The 21,690-nt window shown below is 34.3% G+C and overlaps 2 pseudogenes; both read left to right on the top strand.

Annotated features, from left to right (window-relative positions):
* Window positions 1-8,448, top strand: part of LOC149575550 (jasmonate-induced oxygenase 4-like) — a 36,969-nt pseudogene extending 28,521 nt beyond the window's left edge.
* A 9,999-nt stretch (window positions 8,449-18,447) lies between these two features.
* On the top strand, window positions 18,448-20,069 carry LOC149575549 (jasmonate-induced oxygenase 2-like; annotated as a pseudogene).
* The last annotated feature ends 1,621 nt before the right edge of the window (window positions 20,070-21,690 follow it).

Raw genomic sequence — 21,690 nt, 5'->3', positions numbered from 1 at the left:
GCAGCAGATGCTATGGCTACTGTAGGCTCGCTCTTGGAAATTCCCCAAGCAGCTACACAGTATGAGTTTTTAGTCGAGCAGCTCCTCAAACCCGCCTATGCGAATGAGGATTCAAATCATGTTTGTATCTTGGTTGGTCCCCAATCCCCTTAGTACCATAAGATTTACACTTACATTAACAATGGTATCATATCCCCTCACTTCACACATACCCAATACCAGAACCTCATCCAAAAATCATCCTGCTATGTTATCATAGCCAATACCCTATATCGTTGGGGTTATCACGATACTCTCTCTCGATGTTTAGATAAAAATGAGGCCACGATGGCATTAAAAGAAGTACACTTTGAACTTTGTGGTGCCCACACGAGTGGTATTGTCCTAGCGCAGAAAATCCTTAGAGTAGGATACTATTGGCCTAACATTGAAGAAGAATCCTATGACTTTGTTAGAAAATGTCTCCCATGTCAGCAGCACGCAAATCTTGTGCATGCTCCAGCACAGGATCTACAGCCTATTGCACCACCTTGGCCTTTCGCTTGTTGGGGCCTTGATCTAGTTGGAACTATCACACCCCTCTCATCTGATGGACATAAATGGATAATAACAACTACAGACTATTTCACTAAATGGGTGGAAGTAGTCCCCCTAGTCTCAGCTATAGGAGTTCAGGTCTCCAATTTCATCTTGTACCACATTGTTTGCCACTTTGGTATCCCATCCACCATCTTCACCGACCACAGAGGTAACTTTGAAAATCTCAACATCGAAGAATTGTGCACTTCTGTCCGCATCCATCACCACTTTTCTAGCCCATATTTCCCAAAAGGTAATGGCCAGGCAGAGGCAACTAACAAAACCCTCCTCAAAATCCTAAAGAAAGTTGTCAATGATTTCGATCGCAATTAGCACCTACAAATAAATCCAGCCCTATGGACCTATTGAACTTCCTTCTGTACATCCACAGGCACAACTCCATACTCCTTAGTCTATGGTGTTGAAGCGGTACTACCCATAGAGGTTGAACTTCCCTCCTTGCGCATATCTTTGCAAGGGCAAATATCAGATGAAGAATACAGAGTAGCCAAACTCAACCAACTAGATCTCTTAGACGAGAAGCGACAACAAGCCTATGATCATCTCATAGTCTATCAAACTTGTCTCAAAAGGAATTTCAACAAGAAGGTGCTCCCACAACACTTTCAACTGGGCAACATGGTCCTCAAAGAAAATATGAAAGTCCAAGCTGATCGAGAAAAGAAAGGAAAGTTTGAACCTACATGGTTTGGTCCTTATGTTGTCACTGCATCCTTTGGCTTTGAAGCCTATCAGCTATCTACACCAGAAGGAGAACTCTTGAATGATCCTACTAACATCATTCATCTCAAGAAGTTCTATTCTTGAAGATCCTTGGTATACCCAGCTTTTGAAAAATACAAAAAAATAGTAAAGAGAAATAAGCATCCAATGGTGAAAACTTGGCAATTCAAGCACCTTGGATAGGTACTTTGGTGAAAACCTAGTAATTTAGGCGCCTTGTATACTAAGACTAATCCATTATCTATCACTATCCTATCCCTCATCCATCCACCCACCATCCCATAACACACCCGCTTGTTCCCTTGGTGTTCCAACCAAATATCCAAAAATCTGATGAAGCTTGTAAATACCTCCTGTACAACTTGTAAATCTTGTACCTCAGCTTGTAAATTTTGTACCAAAGCTTGTAAATCTTGTATCCCCCCTTGTATCATAGCTTGTATATATGAATCTTGTCCAAAGCTTGTACCATATTCTAGCTTGTATTATATGCCAAATCTTGTATCCTAGCTTGTATCCTATCACATGCACACAAAGAATCCCATTTTCCTTAAGCTTTTCGCAAACCATCTACCTATCGGCCTATCAACTATTATAGACATCCCACCCTTCACAAACATTTCCATCTCACAAAAACCAAAACATGAACAACCTTGTACATTTGTAACATACCTTGGTCCATCAGCTTGTACATCCTCTTTAGCTTAGTACCATTGTATCTATCCAGCTTTCGTGTCAGTTCCTCCTTGATCAACATCTTGCACACATCGCACAACCCTTGGTTAGCTATTCCAATGCATCCTTTAGCTAGATCTCCTATTAGCAATGTGTTATCCTTCTTAGTTCAGCTTGCCAGACACATCACTCATCTAGATCCATTAGCTTAGGTGCTCTTCAATAGATCCTTGGAGGATATAGCTTTCATCATGTCTGATCTTGGTCTGTTAGTACCTCATCCTACCTATCTCATTGGCAAACGGTTCTCTTTTGGATTTTTGCTTTCTTTTGATTTGGAATCTTCCCTTTTGGGTCTTGAAATATCTTTTCCAAGAAATCTTTTTGTTCCCTCCTCAAGGTTGCCACAATCTTCCATATCATGGTATACTATGAATGGGGCAATCTGGGTGTAAGGTCTTGATCAAGTCTTTTGTTTGTTTTTCTTTTCTACTTGTGGGTTACCCAATGTCGGTTCCACTTTGATTCTTCCAAGATTCATGTGTGATGCTAGGGCAATCTTTTTGTGTTTGTTTCGAGTCATTCTGTCAGTCCTTTGGACAGTTGGTGAAAAGGCCTTGATGTTCTTGGTAACCTTGGTAATTAACCAATAGTCCTATAGAAAATCTAGTGTTGAACTACATGGTGGTACTTATCTTTGAAGTATCCCCCCACTCAAAAAGCTTCAATGGATTCCCTTCATCTCCATTATCCCCCATCCATATCCAACATCTGTCTCTCCTACCCCAGCTTATGCATCAGTATCTCTTTGAATCAATCTGCACTCTTAGCTTTAGGGATCCACAATCCTAGTCTTAGGGATCCACCAATCCAATCAATCCACCAAGCCTCATCTTTCAAGATCCACAATCCTAGTCCTAGGGATCTCTGAAACCCATCTTCCACCAATTTGACTCTTTGAAATCCTATCGCATCAGCTTCATAATTCCCTCATCCTTCTCCCTATCCTGGATTCCTTTTTATAGTGCTCTGCTCCTTCATCCTCCACCTCCCCTGAAAGTCTTAAGCGTATTTACTCTTGTGCCTCTGACCTCCCTTTATCATTCTCTTGTAGTGAGAGTTTGAGCTAATTCAGCCCCTTCTCTTTTCCAATCTGAGTCTCCCTGCTCATCTCGAATTCTTGTAATTTTTAAGAAGCCGTCGAGCCTTGCTTTCTCTCCCCGCCACGTTCTTGAGGTGGCATCTCTAAGTCTAGTCTCTCCTCTTTTTATCTGAGACTAGGGCAACCTTGTTGCTAAAACATCTTTCTCGTGTTGTCTCCATTCGAACTTATTTGAAATAGTGTTGTCTCAACACTATGTCAAAGAGGGGCAAAATGTAGACACCTAAATCTGATTACACCGCTTCAGTAATCTTATTTAGCTATCTCTAAAGGAATCATTAATTAAATTCCTATTTAATTAATCCTTTTTCTATCCTCTAGTTGATTAATTTAATTAATCATCTATAGTCCTAATTGATAAATCAAATAACCCATTATTTATCAATTAATCCTATTCTCCTATCTAATTCCAAAACCCTCATTTATTAAATAAATCTATTTGATAAATAAAGCTCTCAAATCCAATAACCCCTAAACTATCCTAAATCCTCCATTTAGCCTAATCCATCCCATCCACCCATACTAAACAAGCTTAGCCACTAACTCACCCACCCTCATGAATGTCATCCACTTGCATATCTCTAACAAGCCTAATCTAATCCTAAACCATCTCTAATCCCACCCCTAACCTTGTCACATTCCCTAAGCAAGCTTAAGACTTTCCTAAGCCAAGCAAAGTCAACAATCTCAACTCTCTCCAAAATATCCCAACCACCCAACAATGAATGCTCTTACAAAGGCCATAAAGACTCTTACAAGCCCATTCATTGCTCTTACAAGCCATTTATGAAGGGTCTTTATGAAGATATTATCCCTTCAGCCTCCTTTGTTGACTCATCCTTCCCCTTTCCTCCATCCTATCACCTTGTGACATGTCTCACTTCCTGATTGGCTGTAAGGAAGCACAATCCATGTGCTCTCCTCTCATGCAATCTAAGCCCTCCATAAGCTTTTTTATTTCCTTCCATCTTAACCCTCCATACCTCAAGCCTCTTGCCTATAAATTGAGTCCCCTCCCAAGCCATTTCATCACAATCTTTGAGTTAAAGTTATAATGCTAGTTTGAGAAGCCAAAGCCCTTAACCATACCCTTATGATGCCAAATTGAGAACTCACAAAGCTACCAATTTGCCATTTTCGATCTCCATTGAAGCATAGTTTGAGGACCTTGAGCATACATCCTAAATTCATATCCAAATAGACTCATCCCCAAAACAAGAAAGACTTCATTGAGAGAACCTCTTAATGGTTCACATTCTCAATTGAGGGCTTGTCTTAGTCTCTCTTATATGTTATAGCAGTTTAATGTGTAAATGCTTTTGTTTTCATTAAAATTAGTGTTTTTATCATATTAGATTAGTGTATACACTACTCTCATCCACTCATACAATGGGCTTTCATTCTCTTTTTAAAGATTTCAAAGACTTAGAGTTAGGTATGAATCTATGATCCATATTCATTCTTTATTTCTTGCTCAATCCTTGCACTTTTCTTATTAGTTGCATGCCTTCTCCATTTTTCTTATTGGTTGCATGTTGATTGCATAGGAAATGTAAAAGATTCATTCTTATCCTTAATATCCTTCGAGATTCTTCTATGTCGGCTCAAAAAATGGTTTACATAGGTGTTAGTGCAATTACAAACTATATTCAATCTGTTTTACTCGGCACTTGTTAATCTAATGCTCAGCTTATATAGAAAAGTTGGCTCACTCGGCACCTATAGGAATTCTATTTCACTCAGCCTCTATAGTGACTCAACACCTATACTTTTCTTGGCACTTGATCTTCACTCGGCACCTAAATATTACTCGACACATGAAGTTCACTCGGCATCAACTATTTACTTGACATCTATACATAGTTTACTCGGCATGTGATACCGGCTCGGCATGAATTTAGTAAACATCTTAAGTGTGTTGACACAAAATAGTAAAAACCTAATCATAGATTCAACATTAGAATGTGTCCAGATGAGACCATACAGAGCATTTCAAGTTGCAAAATGCAGGATTAGATAGGTACAATCCCTAGAAAATGCAATTTTTGACAAATCCTTGCACCAAAACTAGAAAAGAACACTAACACTGAAAAGTTCATAAAATTCTACCCAAAATCAAAAAAAAAATTACACCAAATTTGGAGTATGGATGACTAAGTTTGAATCAAAACTACATCTAAAGAGGGGTCCAGGAAAAAAATTGTGAGCTTAAATTTGATGGTCAAATGGTTGTCGCAGCAATTATAAATTGCTTGGTAATGATGGTCAAACAATTGTCAAATTTAACTTTGTGAAATGCTGACATGGCAAAAAATTAGCCTCCTTTGCTAATGTGGTAGGCTAACGTGGCATATAGATGTCCACATGTCTATAGGGAAAAAATCATGGTAGGGTTTGTGTGGTTGCCACATGTTGCCTATGTGGACTATATGGTGGGCTGACTGTACCAATATGGCGTATATGGGTCTTGTTGTTGACATGTGGTAGATAGGAGGTGGCTCAGATCTATTTTGTCACTAGATTCTTACATGTCACACTATTGTCATGTTGTAGAATGGTAGACTAAAAGCTGAGCCAGAGTCAGAATTCTAGTGCCAGAGGTTATAATATGTAGCGATGAAGTTAACGATGATGGAGGTCTTCAAAAGGGCTAGCAACCAATGGCCGAAGAGATGTAAATGTTAGTGAGGAGATTATAGCACTAGAATTGCTCATCTGTGATCATCAAGAAGTCAAAGACGGTGATCAGCATGAGGTCAACAGGGGTTGGTGTAAATTTTAGGCACCAACAAAGGTACTCATTAGTCCCACATTGAGCATGGGGCACGGATTTGAAATTCTTAAAACAAATAAGCTATAGACCAAGTGTAAACAAGGCCTACCGTGTGATAGAGGTAAGTGCCTGGTATGCTATGTTCCATTGGATTTGTATGCCAGGAAATATAGAAGGTGTGCCATGAACTTGAACAATAAACTGCCAAAATGGAGAAGGAATATTCTCCAAAATATTCTATGTGGGGCTAGGGTGTGACTATCTAGTACTTGTGCAAAAAAAAAATTCTCTACTGCCCGAACAACAAAAAAAATTCAAAAAATGCAGAAATCGAAAAAGTAGAGAAATATCAGATCTGAAAAAATTAATTAACATATCTAATAATGTTCATACCCAAACTTGTAAATTGGGCCTCTAGGTGTCAATTTACAAAAAAAAAATTTCTCACAATCAACTTTCACCTAGGGTCACTAAATTTATAGCCAATTTTCATCAAATCAACATTCTAGATACAATGGTGAGGTCAGATTTGGCTCTAGATGCTTCCAATTACAACGATACTCTAGATTTGGGCCAAGGTGTTGAAGCAACAAGATGGTCTTGAATGGCTATGTGAAGAGAGATTCTCCAAGCTTTGATACCATATAAGAACTTTTCTTAGGGAAAAATTCACCCAAGATCAAAGAAGTCAAGCACAAGCACAATAGTAAACCAGAAAAGAGTATAATCAGAATATTGATATGTATTTGATTCAATGTGACTGAAAGTACTTTAGGAGTGCTTGTATATAAAAGCCTCTTAGATACATCTAGAATGCCTAGAAATTAGCAACATGATAAGTCATACAACCATGCACATGTCCACCAGATATGGGTTATCCTCCATTAAGCAAAGAAGTAAGTGCAATGATGTGAGAATAAGCCTACAAAGATGTAGCACACAAATTTATGTTGTAGACACTATGTGCTAAATTAGGAGTAGTTAGAGTTGCTTACTTCTGTGTTGTCAATATGACAACTCATAAAAGTATGCAAACTCCTAAGTGTCACAAAATAAATAATAAAATAATGCATTATAATGAAATAATGCATTAATATAATGGGCACCCTGGAAATGTCCAAGAATTGAACCAACTACTGAAAGAGATTTTAATGTCTTTGCATTGATTTAAAACCACATAATATGAACAAGCAAGAATTTATGCAAACTAAAAATTGAACTACTGCTAAATTAATATTAGTTCTCAAACTAATAAAATCAAATACATAGCAATGAATTTCAAAAGCCAAACCCCAAGGGAATCTAGAATGTCACAAGAGAGGATAAATGTCCTCTAATGTCAAGAACAAATCTCTAACTCATACCTCAAAGCTCTTATCAAATGTCATTCATAATAATTTGATATAATAATCCGATGCTAAACAATGAAGCTCTCACCTCTATTTATACTTTTTCTTCACCCTTCTAGAAGGAAATAAAATATTAATTAATTTCATTTACTAGAAGCTTTCCCCTTCCAATACTTAATGCACTCTTTAGAAACTTCTCCCTTGCAATACAATAAATTACTAGAGGCTTCCCCTTTTCCAATAATTAATGCATAGTCTAGAAGCTTCTCCTTGCAATACAATAATTAATTATACTTCTAGAAAATTAAATTAATTAAATATAAAGTCACCTTTTAATTTTAATTTATTTAAACTTTATAAGAAATTAATTTAATCAATTGCTTATTTCTCCACTTAGCCTTTGGAGAATGTAAAGGCTAAGAACACCACTAAATTGCTAAAAAACTAGGGACATTACAATTAACCTAAGTAAACTTAAGTAAAGTGTAAATAGTAAATATGTATTTACACCAACAATGTTGAATCACTACTCATGAAACATGGATCAATGAGTTTGACTCAAAATCACACAATTAAACTAATAAGAATATCACAATAGTTAATAATGTTTATGATATCTATCATGTGAAAAAATTTAATCAACATTCTAATCACACTTTGTGATCTATTATTAGGATAGCAGCTACAAAATGTAAAAAAATATAACTTTTTTCCTTTTTCTCTTGTATTCAAATGGTAGGATATAGAACGTGATTTGAAAAAAATTATGATAAAAATTGTTTATACAATCAAATTAACATATGATACTTGATAGATTGTAGAAATCTAATAACTTTTAATATTAAATCAATCAAATTATTGAATTCTACCATTTAAGAACCAAAACTAGTAGTTTTTCATAATACTTCATTTGGAGTGTATTTTGTTGCAAATAGTGAGCAATGGAAGATACAAGAGTGTGGAGCATAGAAGTGTAGTAAGCAAGGATTTCACGGGCCATGTTTTGTAATCTACATGATGAATTGATTCTTTCCCCTCTTCCAACCTTGATTGACAAAGATCACCCTACTTTATATCGAGGTTCATCAAGCAAAGAGTATCTACAAAGGTTTTTCATTGAATGACTTGATGGAAAGGGGCATGTTCATCAACTACAACAATCTTGACTGATGTATGCTGGATGGATAGAGGAAAAATAACAAAAAACATAGAACAACAAAATGTGCTGCTGCACAATAAAATATATTATATTTCATTAAACATGATCTCAAATGACTTCATAGTGCCTTTCTATAGGCAAGCATACAATATTCTAGAGAAATTTAGCATTACTCAAGAAGAAAGAATATCTACAAACTTCTGGAAAATATTAGAGCTAACTCAAACTTCTAGAAAATACTTTAACCGACATAGCCTAAACCTAAACTTAATAATCTAGAAGTATAGTTTACAAAATGAGAGGTATAGAACTCTCCATGAGAAGACAACAATAAATAAAGTAGTTGGACTAAGTAAAAGTAGGGAGATTAGAAAAGAGAGGCTAGAAGCCTATGTCACCAACACTCCCCCTTAATCTTCACTGCTATGTATGTTTGTAATACCAATACTTTCTCGAAGATGTTCAAAATCATTCTTTGCCAAAGGTTTTGTGGAATTGTCTACCAATTGTTCTTTGGACCTACAAAACTTAAGACATATGTCACCATTGTTCACTAATTCACGAATATAATGATAGCTTATATCTACATGTTTACCATGTTGATGAAAGACATGATTTTTTGATAAAGCAATTGTAGAATTATTATCATAATATATTCTTGTAGGTTCTTCTTTTGGATGCTTCAAGTCTAAAAGTACTCTTCTCATCCACATTGCTTGACAAGCTGCTAATGTTGCTGCAACATATTCTGCTTCAGCTGATGATAATGTCACAATTGGTTGCTTTTTTGATGTCCAAGAAATAGCTCTCAATCCTAGGTGAAAGATATGTCCTAAAGTACTTCTTTTATCATCTAAGCTACCTACCCAGTCACTATTTGTATAGCCAATTAGCTTGTAATGATCTAAATAAGTATATAAGATCCCAAAGTTCTTGGTTCTAGCTATATACCTCAAAATCCTCTTTCTAGCTTTCCAATTAGTTTCTTTTGGTTTGTTCGTGAATCTAGAAATGAAACTAACTCTATGCATTATATCTGGTCTTGTAGCTATCAAATATAAAAGGTAGACAACTAATCTTTTGAATAAAGTTGTGTCTACATTAGGACTTTCATCATTCTTTCTAAGTTTTAAACCCAATGCAAGTGGTGTAGGGGCTGAATTCAAATTTGTCATTTTAAATCTTTTTAACAAATCAGTAGCATAGTTACTTTGACAAATAAAAATGCCTTGATCATTTTGATTTACTTGTATCCTAATAAAATATCTCATGAGTCCCAAATCAGTCATATCAAATTCATTTTTCATGGCTGCCTTGAAATTGTTGATTGGCATATTACCGATGAATATCAAATCATCTACATATAAGAAAACTATCAATATTTCTCCTTCATTTATCACTTTGACATACAAAGTCAGTTCATAGCCACACTTACTAAAACCATTATTCACAAAATAAGAGTCTATTTTGCTGTACCATGCTCTAGGAGCTTGCTTCAAGCCATATAGTGCCTTCTTCAGCTTGTATATCTTATGTTCTTCTCCCAAAATTTCATATCCTAATGGTTGTTTTATATACACTTCTTCTTCTAAACTGCCATTTAAGAATGTTGATTTCATGTCCATTTGATAAACTTTCCAATTATTTTGGCCTGCTATGGATAAAATCATTCTAGTAGTGTTTAATCTTCCTACGGGTGCAAATGTCTCATTGTAGTCTATACCCAGTTGTTGTGTGAAGCCTTTGGCTACTAGTCTTGCATTGTGTTTCTCTACTTTTCCATCAGCATTATATTTTGTTTTGTATACCCACTTAACTCCAATCATATCCTTGCCTTTAGGAAGATCTACTAAGTCCCAAGTATTATTCTTTTCTATTGACTAAATTTCTTCATCCATGGCTGAAATCCATTTGTTATCTTTAATAGCTTCTTCAAAATAAATTGGATCAGCATGTGTTAAGAGTGCAAAATTAATGCATAAATCATCATTTTCAGCCTCTTGTAATTTATCATATATGTCTCTAAGACTTCATTTCGTCCTTGAAGTATTCATAGACCTTGATCTTAATGATGCAATTTTTGGATTAGATGATTCACTACTATTAGTGCTTGTTGGAGTAGTAGTGTTTTGAGTGGTAGGTACCCTTGTAGGTGTTTTAGGAATATTTGTTTGTGTTTTAGAATGCACATCTTGAATTTCATTTTCTTCATTTTCTTATGGAATGCTAGCTGCAACCATAGTTGACTTATCTAAGCTACCATCCCATGCTTCTTCTTCTATAAACTCAACATCATGACTTATTATTAACTTCTTTGTGATGGGATTGTATAGCCTATATGCCTTGGATTGTTCACTATATCCCACAAATATGCACTTCTCTCCTCTATCATCCAATTTTTGTCTCACTTCTTGAGGTACCAATGAGTATGCCACACAACCAAATATTCTCAAGTGTGCTATATTGTGCTTCCTTTTGCTCCAAGCTTCTTCTAGTGTTTTATTTATTACTACTTTCGATGGACATCTATTTAGTATGTATGATGAACATGCAATTGCTTAAGCCCAATACTCATTTGGTAAGTGTTTCTCCTTTAACATACTCCTTGTCATCTCCACAATTGTTCTATTTTTTCTTTCTGCTACTCAATTTTGTTGTGGAGTGTACCTTACTATAAATTGTTTCCATATGCCATTTTCTTTGCAAAAATTCATAAAATCATTTGGTATGTAAATTCTCCACCTTGATCAGTTCTTAATGTTTTAATAGAGTATCCATTTTCTTTTTCAACTTTTGCCTTGAATTCTTTAAAGATAGAAAATACATTTGATTTATACTTCACAAAATAAACTCAAAATTTTCTATTGAAATCATCAATAAATGTCAAAAAATAAAACTTTCCACTTAAGGATGGTGTTTGCATTGGCCCAAAAAGATCTGAATGGACTATCTCAAGTGGATGTTTTGCTCTATAAGACTTTCCAACTACATATTTTTCTCTATGTTGCTTTGCCAAAATGCAACTCTCACATGTTGTCTTAAGTGCTCTATTGATGGCAACCCATAGACCATTGGTTTCTTATATAAGAGTTGTAACCCTTTAAAGTTTAAATGACCAAACTTTAAATGCCACAGGCAAGATTCATTTTTGTGTAAAGCTTTGAATGCCAATTTAGCTACTTTTTGCAATTTGTTTGGCTCTAAGAATAATTCACTTTGGATTTTAAGTGGGAACATTCTATTTTGATTCATTTCAACTTTTGCAATTAGCCTATTGCTTGGTCTTTTATCTAGAATCACACATTCACCATTTTCAAAATGTATTCTATGTCCATTTTGTACTAATTGCCCAATGCTTATGAGATTGTGTTGCAATCCAGTAACATAATATACATCAAGAATTTCTTTTTCTTCACCTTTCTTAGTTCTTATGCTAATTGACCCTTTTCTTATGACTAAAATTTGATTATCATTCCCCAACTTAACCTCTAATTTTATTGATTCATCTATTGCTGAGAATATCTCCTTAGACCCACTCATATGGTTACTAAAACCACTATCTAAGAACCATACTTCTTTAGAACTCTCTTGTGCAACATTGCATGTTATCAAGATGATATTTTGCTCACTAGTGTTGGGCTGGCTTTCATTTGTAAAATGGGCCTTTTTCCTATCCATGTCATATTGTCTTTTTCTACACTCGGATGCAATATGCCCAAATTTATTACAATAATGAAATTGGATGTTAGATTTGTCATACCTTTCTCCCTGATGATAGTTGTGAGGATGGTTGCTCCCCCTTCCTCTTGTTGATGTGAAATGAGTTTGTGAGCTTTATGCTGGTCTTCTACTCTCATACTATGAATTTCCTCTTCCTCCTCTTGATGTAAAATGTCCTCTGCCTCTACTATAATCTGATCTTCCTCTTGTTCTTCCAAATGAAAGTTGAGTCTTGAAAGCATTCTCCAATGATGAAGTTCCCAAACAATTCAACCTTTGTTCATGTAATAAGAGAGAACCCATTAACTCATCTATTGATAGCAAGGAGAGATCCTAAGATTCTTCAATGGCCGCAACTCTTGAATCAAACTTATTTGGTAGACTTCTAATTATTTTCTCTACAACTTGTTGATCCCCAAGGGTTTCTCCATAAGATCTAATCTGATTTACTATCCCCATTTCTTGAGTGAATAATGAGTCTATTGAATTTGAATCTTTCATTTGTAAATTTTCAAAATCTCTTCTAAGATTTTGTAACTTTGAAATGTTTACCTTTCCTATGCCTTAGTATGTTGATTGCAAGTTGTCCCATGCTTGCTTTGAGCTTGTGATAGCAACTAACTTTGGAAATATTACTTCCTCCATTTCCTACTGAATAAAAAATAATGCCTTAGCATCCTTTTTCCTATTTTCCTTTAATAAATTATTTTCAGCTTGTGAAAAAGCTTGATATGCCTGCTAGTTTTCTGGTTTAGGGAACCCACTTTCAACTAAATCCCAAACAACCTGAGAAAAAAAAAAGAGTTTTCATTTTGATGCTCCAATAATCATAATTTTTGCCATTAAAAGTTGGAATTTTTGGCTGTGAAATACTTCCACTAGTTCCTGCCATGATTTAACAGTAAAAAATTCTCTCTTGTGACAACCACAAACCCTTTCTCTTCCTTCCTCACATAGCAACTATGATCTCTTCCTTAGATCTTTAGCTTTGCTCTCATTTTCCTTTCACCCACAATGACATCTACCCATAAAAATAATGCCTAGATTTTCTATAGCTTTGATACCAATTTGATGGATGGGTAAAGGAAAAAAAAAAAAAAAAACACACACAGAATAACACAATGTGCTATCGCACAATAAAATATATTATATTTCACCATGATCTCAAATGAGTACATAGTGCCTTTTTATAGGCAAGCATACAATATTCTAGAGAAATCTAGCATTAGCCGAGAAGACAAAATATCTACAAACTTCTCTCAAACTTCTGGAAAATACTTTAACTGACACAACCTAAACCTAAACCTAATAATCTAGAAGTATAGTTTACAAAATAAGAGGTCTAGAACTCTCCACGACAAGATAGCAATAAATAAAGTAGTTGGAGTAAGTAAAAGGATAGGGAAGATTAAAAAGGACAAGCTGGAAGCCTATGTCACCAACAATGTATTTGAGCTCCACCATTATTTCTTAAAAAACTATTTTCTTAGATGGTAATGCCTAGTTTGGTTGGTTTGATTTGCAACCTCATTGTCAGCCATTCTTATCAGCAAGCTATTTAAAAATTTGAAATATTATTTCCCTTCCATCGTTCGAAGTGGTGTCAATTGCTAAATAATGTGCATGTCAATTTATACAGACAGTGGATGTGAATTTATAAAGTGAATATTAACTTTTCTGAAGTGGATACATTCACTAAAGAACAAGACTGAGTTCCTTCTTCAAGTTGGCATCCTCATATGAAGTAAGTAGATACCACTAACTAAAAAACATACGGAAAGGTCATTTGTTTTGATTTGGTATCAATGTAGATATTATTTATTGAAGGATAAGTTATACACATATGCATATGTGTACGTATATGCATATATATGTAATTGAATTTTAAAAAGGTTATAGCATAATTAAATTTATTTATTTTAATTTTGTTAGAATTAATATTTTTGTTTTTAGTTCTTAATTTAAATATTAAGAGCATTTCATTAAGAGTTTTGATAGTTGTTAGAAAGTTCTCTTGAATATAGCTTATCCTCTCTTTCTTTGATCCCTAACCACTACTAAGGATAATTTTAAAGAAGAAGATGGAGCTGCATTTAGTTGGAACTTCATCGTATTACATATTCTGAGATGTGAGCCACCTTCCAATGGTATTACACAAATTTTTATAATATTTTTTAGACTTTGTCTTTTATTTTTATTCTTCCTAAACATTGAAGATGTGTCTTCCTATAACCAATACACTACAAAATTTATTGTTATAAACATAATAATTTCTAACTGATTTCAATTAAAATTAGGGTTTATTTAGCCATCACAAACCTTAAATCTTATCAAGGAAAATTTAGAAGACAAAATAAGATCCCCTTTTAATAAGATTTATGTTCTTAGACATCCTCTAAATATGCTCAAGAAGAGTTTGGAGAGTAAAGAAATTCCCTTCTTGATAAGACTTAAGTATCTATACATCCTCTAAATCTGCTCAAGGAGAGTTCTATCAGGGTATGAAGCCTAAGTAATCTAAGAGCTCTTTATAATGACTATGTGCAGCCCATGTAATTGTATTGGATTATTCATACTTTTGTTGAACCAAAATAAATATTGTGTTCTTGTATTCATCTTCTTTCTTTATGCTTTGTTCCGTTTTGCTCCATTTAATAAGGAAAGTTAGAAAAAGAAACTTACTCCTCCTTGATATAATAAGATTTAAGTTTCTACACATCCACTATCTATTAAAAAGAGTTCAAACAAAAACTTACGATTTAAGTTTCTAAACATTCTTTAAATCTACTCAAGTAGAATTTGGAAAAAAAACAAACTTCTTAATATAATAAGATTAAATCTGAGGAATAAAGAGTTGAAAGTAAAAAAAAACACTATCCTAAATAAGATTTAAGTTCTGAATATACCCACAAACTGTTGATATTGTGAAGGCCAACAGTCATCATTGTTCCCTCCAATAATCGTGTCTCTTGGTTTCCAAAGACTTTTCATTTGTAATATTATTGGAGCCCAATTATATGCTGCTCTTGCTCATTTTGTAAACAACTTTTTCTTATTAATTCAATACTCTGAAGTCTGGACGTAGCCACTATTGTGGTGAACCAGGATAAATCCGATGTTGTGTATTTCTTCTTATTGTGACATTTAATTTCTTTGTTTAAATCCTTTCAATTGGTATCAGAGCACGAGGTGTACAGATTGGAAAATCAGTGTTGAATTTTTCGGAAAGATGGAGGATTTGAAAATAGAGAAATTTACAGGCAAGAATTATAGCTTGTGGAAAGTGCAAATGCGTTCCTTTCTGGTTAAGCAAGACTTGGCTCTCGCAATCGAAGGAAAGTCTAAGAAACCGTCTACAATGACTGATGAAGATTGGCAAAAGATGGATGACAAGACAACACTCTGAAATTGCCCACGTGTATTGCCAAGATTGTGGCTTGAGTTTTCACCGTGCTCAAATGGATATAGTGACATACATTTACTATGAGTACTCTGTATATAGACGAGATTGCCATGGATATCAATTGGCACAGCCTGCGAATTACTCTCATCCTCTAGATTGATGTCCTGCGATTCTATTTACCCACCTTGCATCTGTGGATGAGCATTATAGTCCTTTGACTGATAGCCCATTGTAGTAAGAGGATCCCTTATAATTTGGTTTGAAAAACTTTCACAAGCTTGATCGTGATGGAGAGACAAATTCTTGTCATGAGAAGAGATATCAAAAAATTCTTGTGTAGAACTATCATCATGTCCTGTGTTCCCAGAAGTGGAAGAAGATGATAAATTTGGAAATAGTACAGAGGTGGGACTATATGAAATAGTGTTAGAAATTGTTTGTGGATTCAATCCAACATTCCTTTGTGCAGCGATTGGCACAAATTCTTTTTCAAACATTTCCTGAGAATTTAATGCTGGAAATGTTTTCTTATTGAATACAATGTCTCTGCTTCTAATAATCTTCTTATCAGTTAAGCTACAAAGCCTAAAGCCAAATTGATCCTCTCCATAGCCAATGACTATGCAAGGCTTAGATTCAGGATCCAGCTTGCTTCTTTTTTCTTTGGGCACATGTGCAAAAGCCTGACAACCAAAAACTTTAAGATGAGAATAAAAGAGTCTTCTACCTTGCCATTCCTCTTCTGGAATTCCGAAGTTCAACCTTGAAGAAGGACTTCGATTAATGAGATATACGGCTGTATTACATGCCTCAACCCAGAATTCTTTACCCAATCCTGTATTAGAAAGCATACACCGAGCTTTCTCCATTATTGTCCTATTGAGTCTTTTCCCTGCCCCATTTTCTTGAGGGGTGTCGGGTACAACTTTCACCCTACAAATACCATTATCTGCACAATAATTGTCGAACTCCAATGAATAAAACTCACCTCCATTATCCATTTTTAAACTTTTAATCTTATGACCCCTTTGGTTTTCAACAAGAGCTTTGAAAACTTTAAACTTAGAAAAAACTTCAGATTTATTTGCCATCATGTATATCCATACTTTCCTAGTACAGTCATCAAGGAATGTAACAAAAATTTTTTAACCTCCTAAAGAGCTTACCTCAACTGGACCAAAGACATCCGAGTGTACAAGTTCCAATGGTTTCTCCTTGAGATCATGTCCATCTTTCAAGAAGCTGACCCGCTTTTGTTTTCCGTAAAGGCAATGTTCACAAAATTCCAAATTTGCTGATTGGAGACCCGGTAGTTGATCCCTTTTGAGCATTATCTCAAGGCCCTTTTTGGTCATGTGGCCTAATCTTTGATGCCAAAGTGTTGCATCGCTGCCCATGACTGACATAGCAGCCCCTATTTTAGTACGCTTCTCAAGGAGATAAAGATTGCCAACTTTGTTTCCCTTGGCAATTATTCTTGAACCCTTGGTAACTTTCCAAGTATCCAGATATAAGAATGGATAATATCCTTGGGCAAAGAGCTAACTAACCGAAATCAGATTTCTCTTTAATTTGGGAACATGGCGAACATCTTTTAACAACCATTTCCCTCCATCTTCCAGCGGTAACAAAATGTCACCTTTGCCAACTATTTCGTAGGATTTGTTGTCTCCAAGAAATACCTCTCCAAATTGACCACCATGGTAGTTTTTGAAATAATCCATACATGAAGTAGCATGGAAAGAAGCTCTGGAATCTATCACCCAAGAATCCGATTTTGTGTCACTTGTAGAAAGAACTAAAGCACTTTCATCTTTCTCATAGGCTGTATTTTCTTCCATGTTTTTCACATTTTCTTGTGCTTTCTTGTAAGCCCGACAATTTCTCTTTGTGTGGCCAGGGTTACCACAAAACCAACATTCTCCATTCCTACCTTTTGACCTTGAACAATTGGGTGACTTTGATCTTCGCTGATAGTAATTATTATTTCCTCTATGATGGCTTCTTCCTCTTTTCTCAATGCTGACCATAGTGAGAGCATCACCGGATGAGGAGTCTTTGTTACTCCTTCTCATGTCTTCACTTAATAAAGTGGCAACAACTTCATCATAGGCCAGCTTTGACTTCGTAGAGCTTGAAGTACTTACAGCTGTAACTACGGGATCCCAACTATCAGGTAAAGAACATAACAAGATGATTGCTTTGGATTCGTCATCTTGAGTCATACCAATCGAGCTTGCTTGACATAATAGGGTGTTCAAATCATTTATATGATTTGACATTGCAATCCCTTCCTTCATTTTCAGTTTGTAGAGTTTCTTCATAATGAAGATTTTGTTTGCAGCTGACGCCGTTTAATACATATTCTGAAGTTTGTCCCAAACCTCTTTCATTGATGTCTCATTTGAGACATTGAACAAGACATTTTTTGCTAGTGAGAGAAAAATGGATGCCATTTCCTTGTCATCCATCTTTTGCCAATCTTCATCAGTCATTGTAGATGGTTTCTTAGACTTTCCTTCGATTGCGAGAGCCAAGTCTTGCTTAACCAGCAAGGAATGCATCTGCACTTTCCATAGGCTATAATTCTTGCCTGTAAATTTCTCTATTTTCAAATCCTCCATCTTTCTAGAAAATTCAACACTAATTTTCCAATCTATACACCTCGTGCTCTGATACCAATTGAAAGGATTTAAACAAAGAAATTAAAAGTCGCAATAAGAAGAAATACACAACACCGGATTTATTCTGGTTCACCACAATAGTGGCTATGTCCAGACTGCAGAGTATTGAATTAATAAGAAAAAGTTGTTTACAAAATGAGCAGGAGTAGCATATAAATGGGCTCCACACAAACTCTCTCAATTTGTGTGAAGACTGAATGCATCGATAATGGATAAACTGGGTAGCTTACCAAGAGCTTAGACATTATCAGAGAGTGGGATCGAAAATGTTCCTCTCCAATATGTGAGACCTAATCTTGAGTCCTCCAAACCACACAACACCCACGTTCCAGTCATTGATTTTCTTGGCTTGGGAGCCTCACATTTAGAACAAGAAACCATTGTAGAAATCTCAGAAGCTGCAAAAGGCTGGGATTTCTTTCAGATCATCATTCATGGAGTCTCAAACTCTGATCTCTCAAAGTGGGCAAAGTGTTTTTCAATATTCCCATTGAAGAAAAGGAATTGTATACAAATGAACAAGACATAAGCCCTATTGGCTGCGGAAGAAAATTAGGATACACCCAAGATGCTAAATTGGACTGTGGGGATTACTATTACAACGTTATATTGCCTCTACACGAAAGAAACATGTCTAAATGGCCCAAACAACCTTCTAATTTCACGTACACTGTTTACATCTCTTCAAACATCATTTTTTGTGGAGGTTTATAATTCTTATGTGTAACAAATTCATATGGGTATATAGTTATTGTTATTTGCAGGGAAGTTATGGATGAATATTCAAGAGAGATGTACAAATTGTGAGAGGTTTTGATGAAGGTGTTGAGCAGACGGTTAGGATTAGAAGATGAAAATATACTGAACGAGGCAGTGGGTGGAGAAAAGAAAGAAATCCACATCAGAATGAATTATTATCCACCATGTCCTCAGCCAGAAATGGTACTTGGAATTTCTCCTCACTCTGATCCCCACGTTCTCACGTTTCTTCTGAGTGATGAAACTCCAGGGCTACAAATCAGAAAGGATGGAAATTGGGTTGATATTCAAAGTGTTCAAGGCGCCCTCATTGTTAACATTGCTGATGCACTTGACGTAAACAAATATATATGTCTTTGTTTTTTAAAGGAAAACCAGTAGATTATATAGATACGGGTCTATTTCTAACTTTTTATTTTGTCTGAGAATTATTTTTAGATTTTATTGGATCCAAGGATTTTAGATTATGAAGAGTATAAGGAATATAAGGAATACTTTGGTTGAAATTGTAGTTAATAAGCAATTTGTTAGGTTATATAGATATTGGTTTATGTTGAAGATCTTAAATTATAAGAATATAATGGTTATTTGGCTGTAATTATATGTAATAAGTAATTCATTAGATTATATAGATATTGGTTTATTTGGAAGATGTCAAATCATAAGAATACAATAGTTATTTGGTTGAAATTGCATGTAATAAGCAATTCATTAGATTAAATAGATATTGGTTTATGTTGAAGATATCAAATCATAAGAATACAATTGTTATTTGATTAAAATTACAGATAATAAGTTATGTAAGAATACAAATAGGTAATAAGCAATGAGATATACAAGAACATTAAGCACAGGAGTTTAGTTCACAAGGATAGAACAAGGATGTCATGGGCTCTCTCTGGTATTCCACATGATGAAGTCATTATTTCGCCCCTTTCTGCACCGATTGACAAAGACCATCCTACTGTTTATGGAAATTCACCTTGGAAAGAGTATTTGCAGAAGTTTTTTAACAAAGGACTGGATGGAAAGGGCCATGTTCAAGAGCTACAACAAAACTAAGCTCCATTATTGTTCCCCATGGCTGGCTGTAAATGTGTAGAAAATAAGACTCAAGTAAATAAGAGTCGGCTGCAGAAGAATGGGGGAAAAGCTTTTGGAACTCTGAAGAGCTCTTTTCGTGTATGTTGACGTTTTGTTGGATTGTGGACTCCCGGTTATCCTTTGTCACTACTTATTGATAACCTTGTCACAACTTATTAGTAAAGGCATTTTTTAAATATATGTTACTTCTATCTATGTACTCATTTTGGTTTTGGTCATTTAAGTTTGATTATTATGAGATCATTACGTGGTTAAAAATTTATCTTGTCTAATTTAAAATATAAAATATAAAATATATTATTTAATTGATCAAATATTAGTTTATATGGTTTGATGTTATAGATTAGTATTTAAAAGTATTTAATATATTCATGTGATATTATTTAGCTATTAAGTTTGAATTGTTATGTAGAATAATCAATATCAATATTTAATTATTAATATTTCTATAATGGTAGAATGAGGGAGTGGGATGGTGTGAGTGTGTTAATGTTAACTTTTATTCTTCTAGGTTAAATTTGACAACATCTACATGTCATAAATTTAAATTTTATTATAAATAGAATATATTTCTAAAAACAATTTAATAAATACCACATAAATATCCATTCCATTTAAATTATAATATTTGGAACATGTCAAAAATTTTAATCTTATTATAAATAGAATATATTTTTAAAAACAATTTAATAAATACCATATAAAATATACGTTTAAATTATAATATTTTGATATATAAATCATCTATTTTTTAAAAAAAATTAATATAAAAAGCTTAGTAAGAAACTAAATAAATGGAGATAAAAGAAATATAAATAATTTTAGATGTAGTAAATTAAATTATAATTTTGTAGTGGATATTTGTACTAGATAGATTTATTTAAGACTAGCTTAATGTATTGAAAATAAAATAATGAATTATGGTTATATATATTAATTTTATTATTTGTTTCAATGTCAACTACTTTACTCAAGACACGATGTTCTTAAAATTTTGTTGTGTGACAACAATGTTTTATAATTTTGTTATGTAAAAACCTAGCAAGGTATTTATTAGTATCATAGATTTCAAGTATAAAATACATAACTATACATCAAACAAACTTTTAAACTAGAAGGTCTTACATATAAAAAGAGTAAATTCATATCAAGGTGTAATGAGTCCATCATTGGCCATTAACTTGTCCTTTAACAAGGTAAAGTTCCAACACAAAATCCTAGTCAACTACATTACTAAAAAGACAACCTTTCTAAGATTTGGAAAATCTAAAAAGTAAATTTAATCTAAGGGCATTAGGTATCATTCTTCAAGGAGGCTTCATATTTTTAAGGCATCACAAATTATTTTTCCTTGATGTTGTACCATTTCAAGTTATCTATAAATAATATATCTAATTGCTATTTGCTAAAAAATAAGAATGAAATTATAAGTGCAAAGATTAGGTGGTATTTTTATATAAATTTTTTTCAAAACTATACAATATTGTAATTGAAATATTAAATTCAGTATTTAAATTCTAATTTCTAATTAGTATAAAAACTATGAGGCAAGTACATGCCACTAGGTACACATGTTCAC

The sequence above is a fragment of the Cupressus sempervirens genome, chromosome 2, assembly GCF_028749045.1.
Source record: "Cupressus sempervirens isolate cs-2001-9-10 chromosome 2, ASM2874904v1, whole genome shotgun sequence".
NCBI lineage: Eukaryota > Viridiplantae > Streptophyta > Pinopsida > Cupressales > Cupressaceae > Cupressus > Cupressus sempervirens.
Note: the sequence above shows the minus strand (reverse complement) of the source record. Positions and strands in the feature narration are given on the sequence as shown.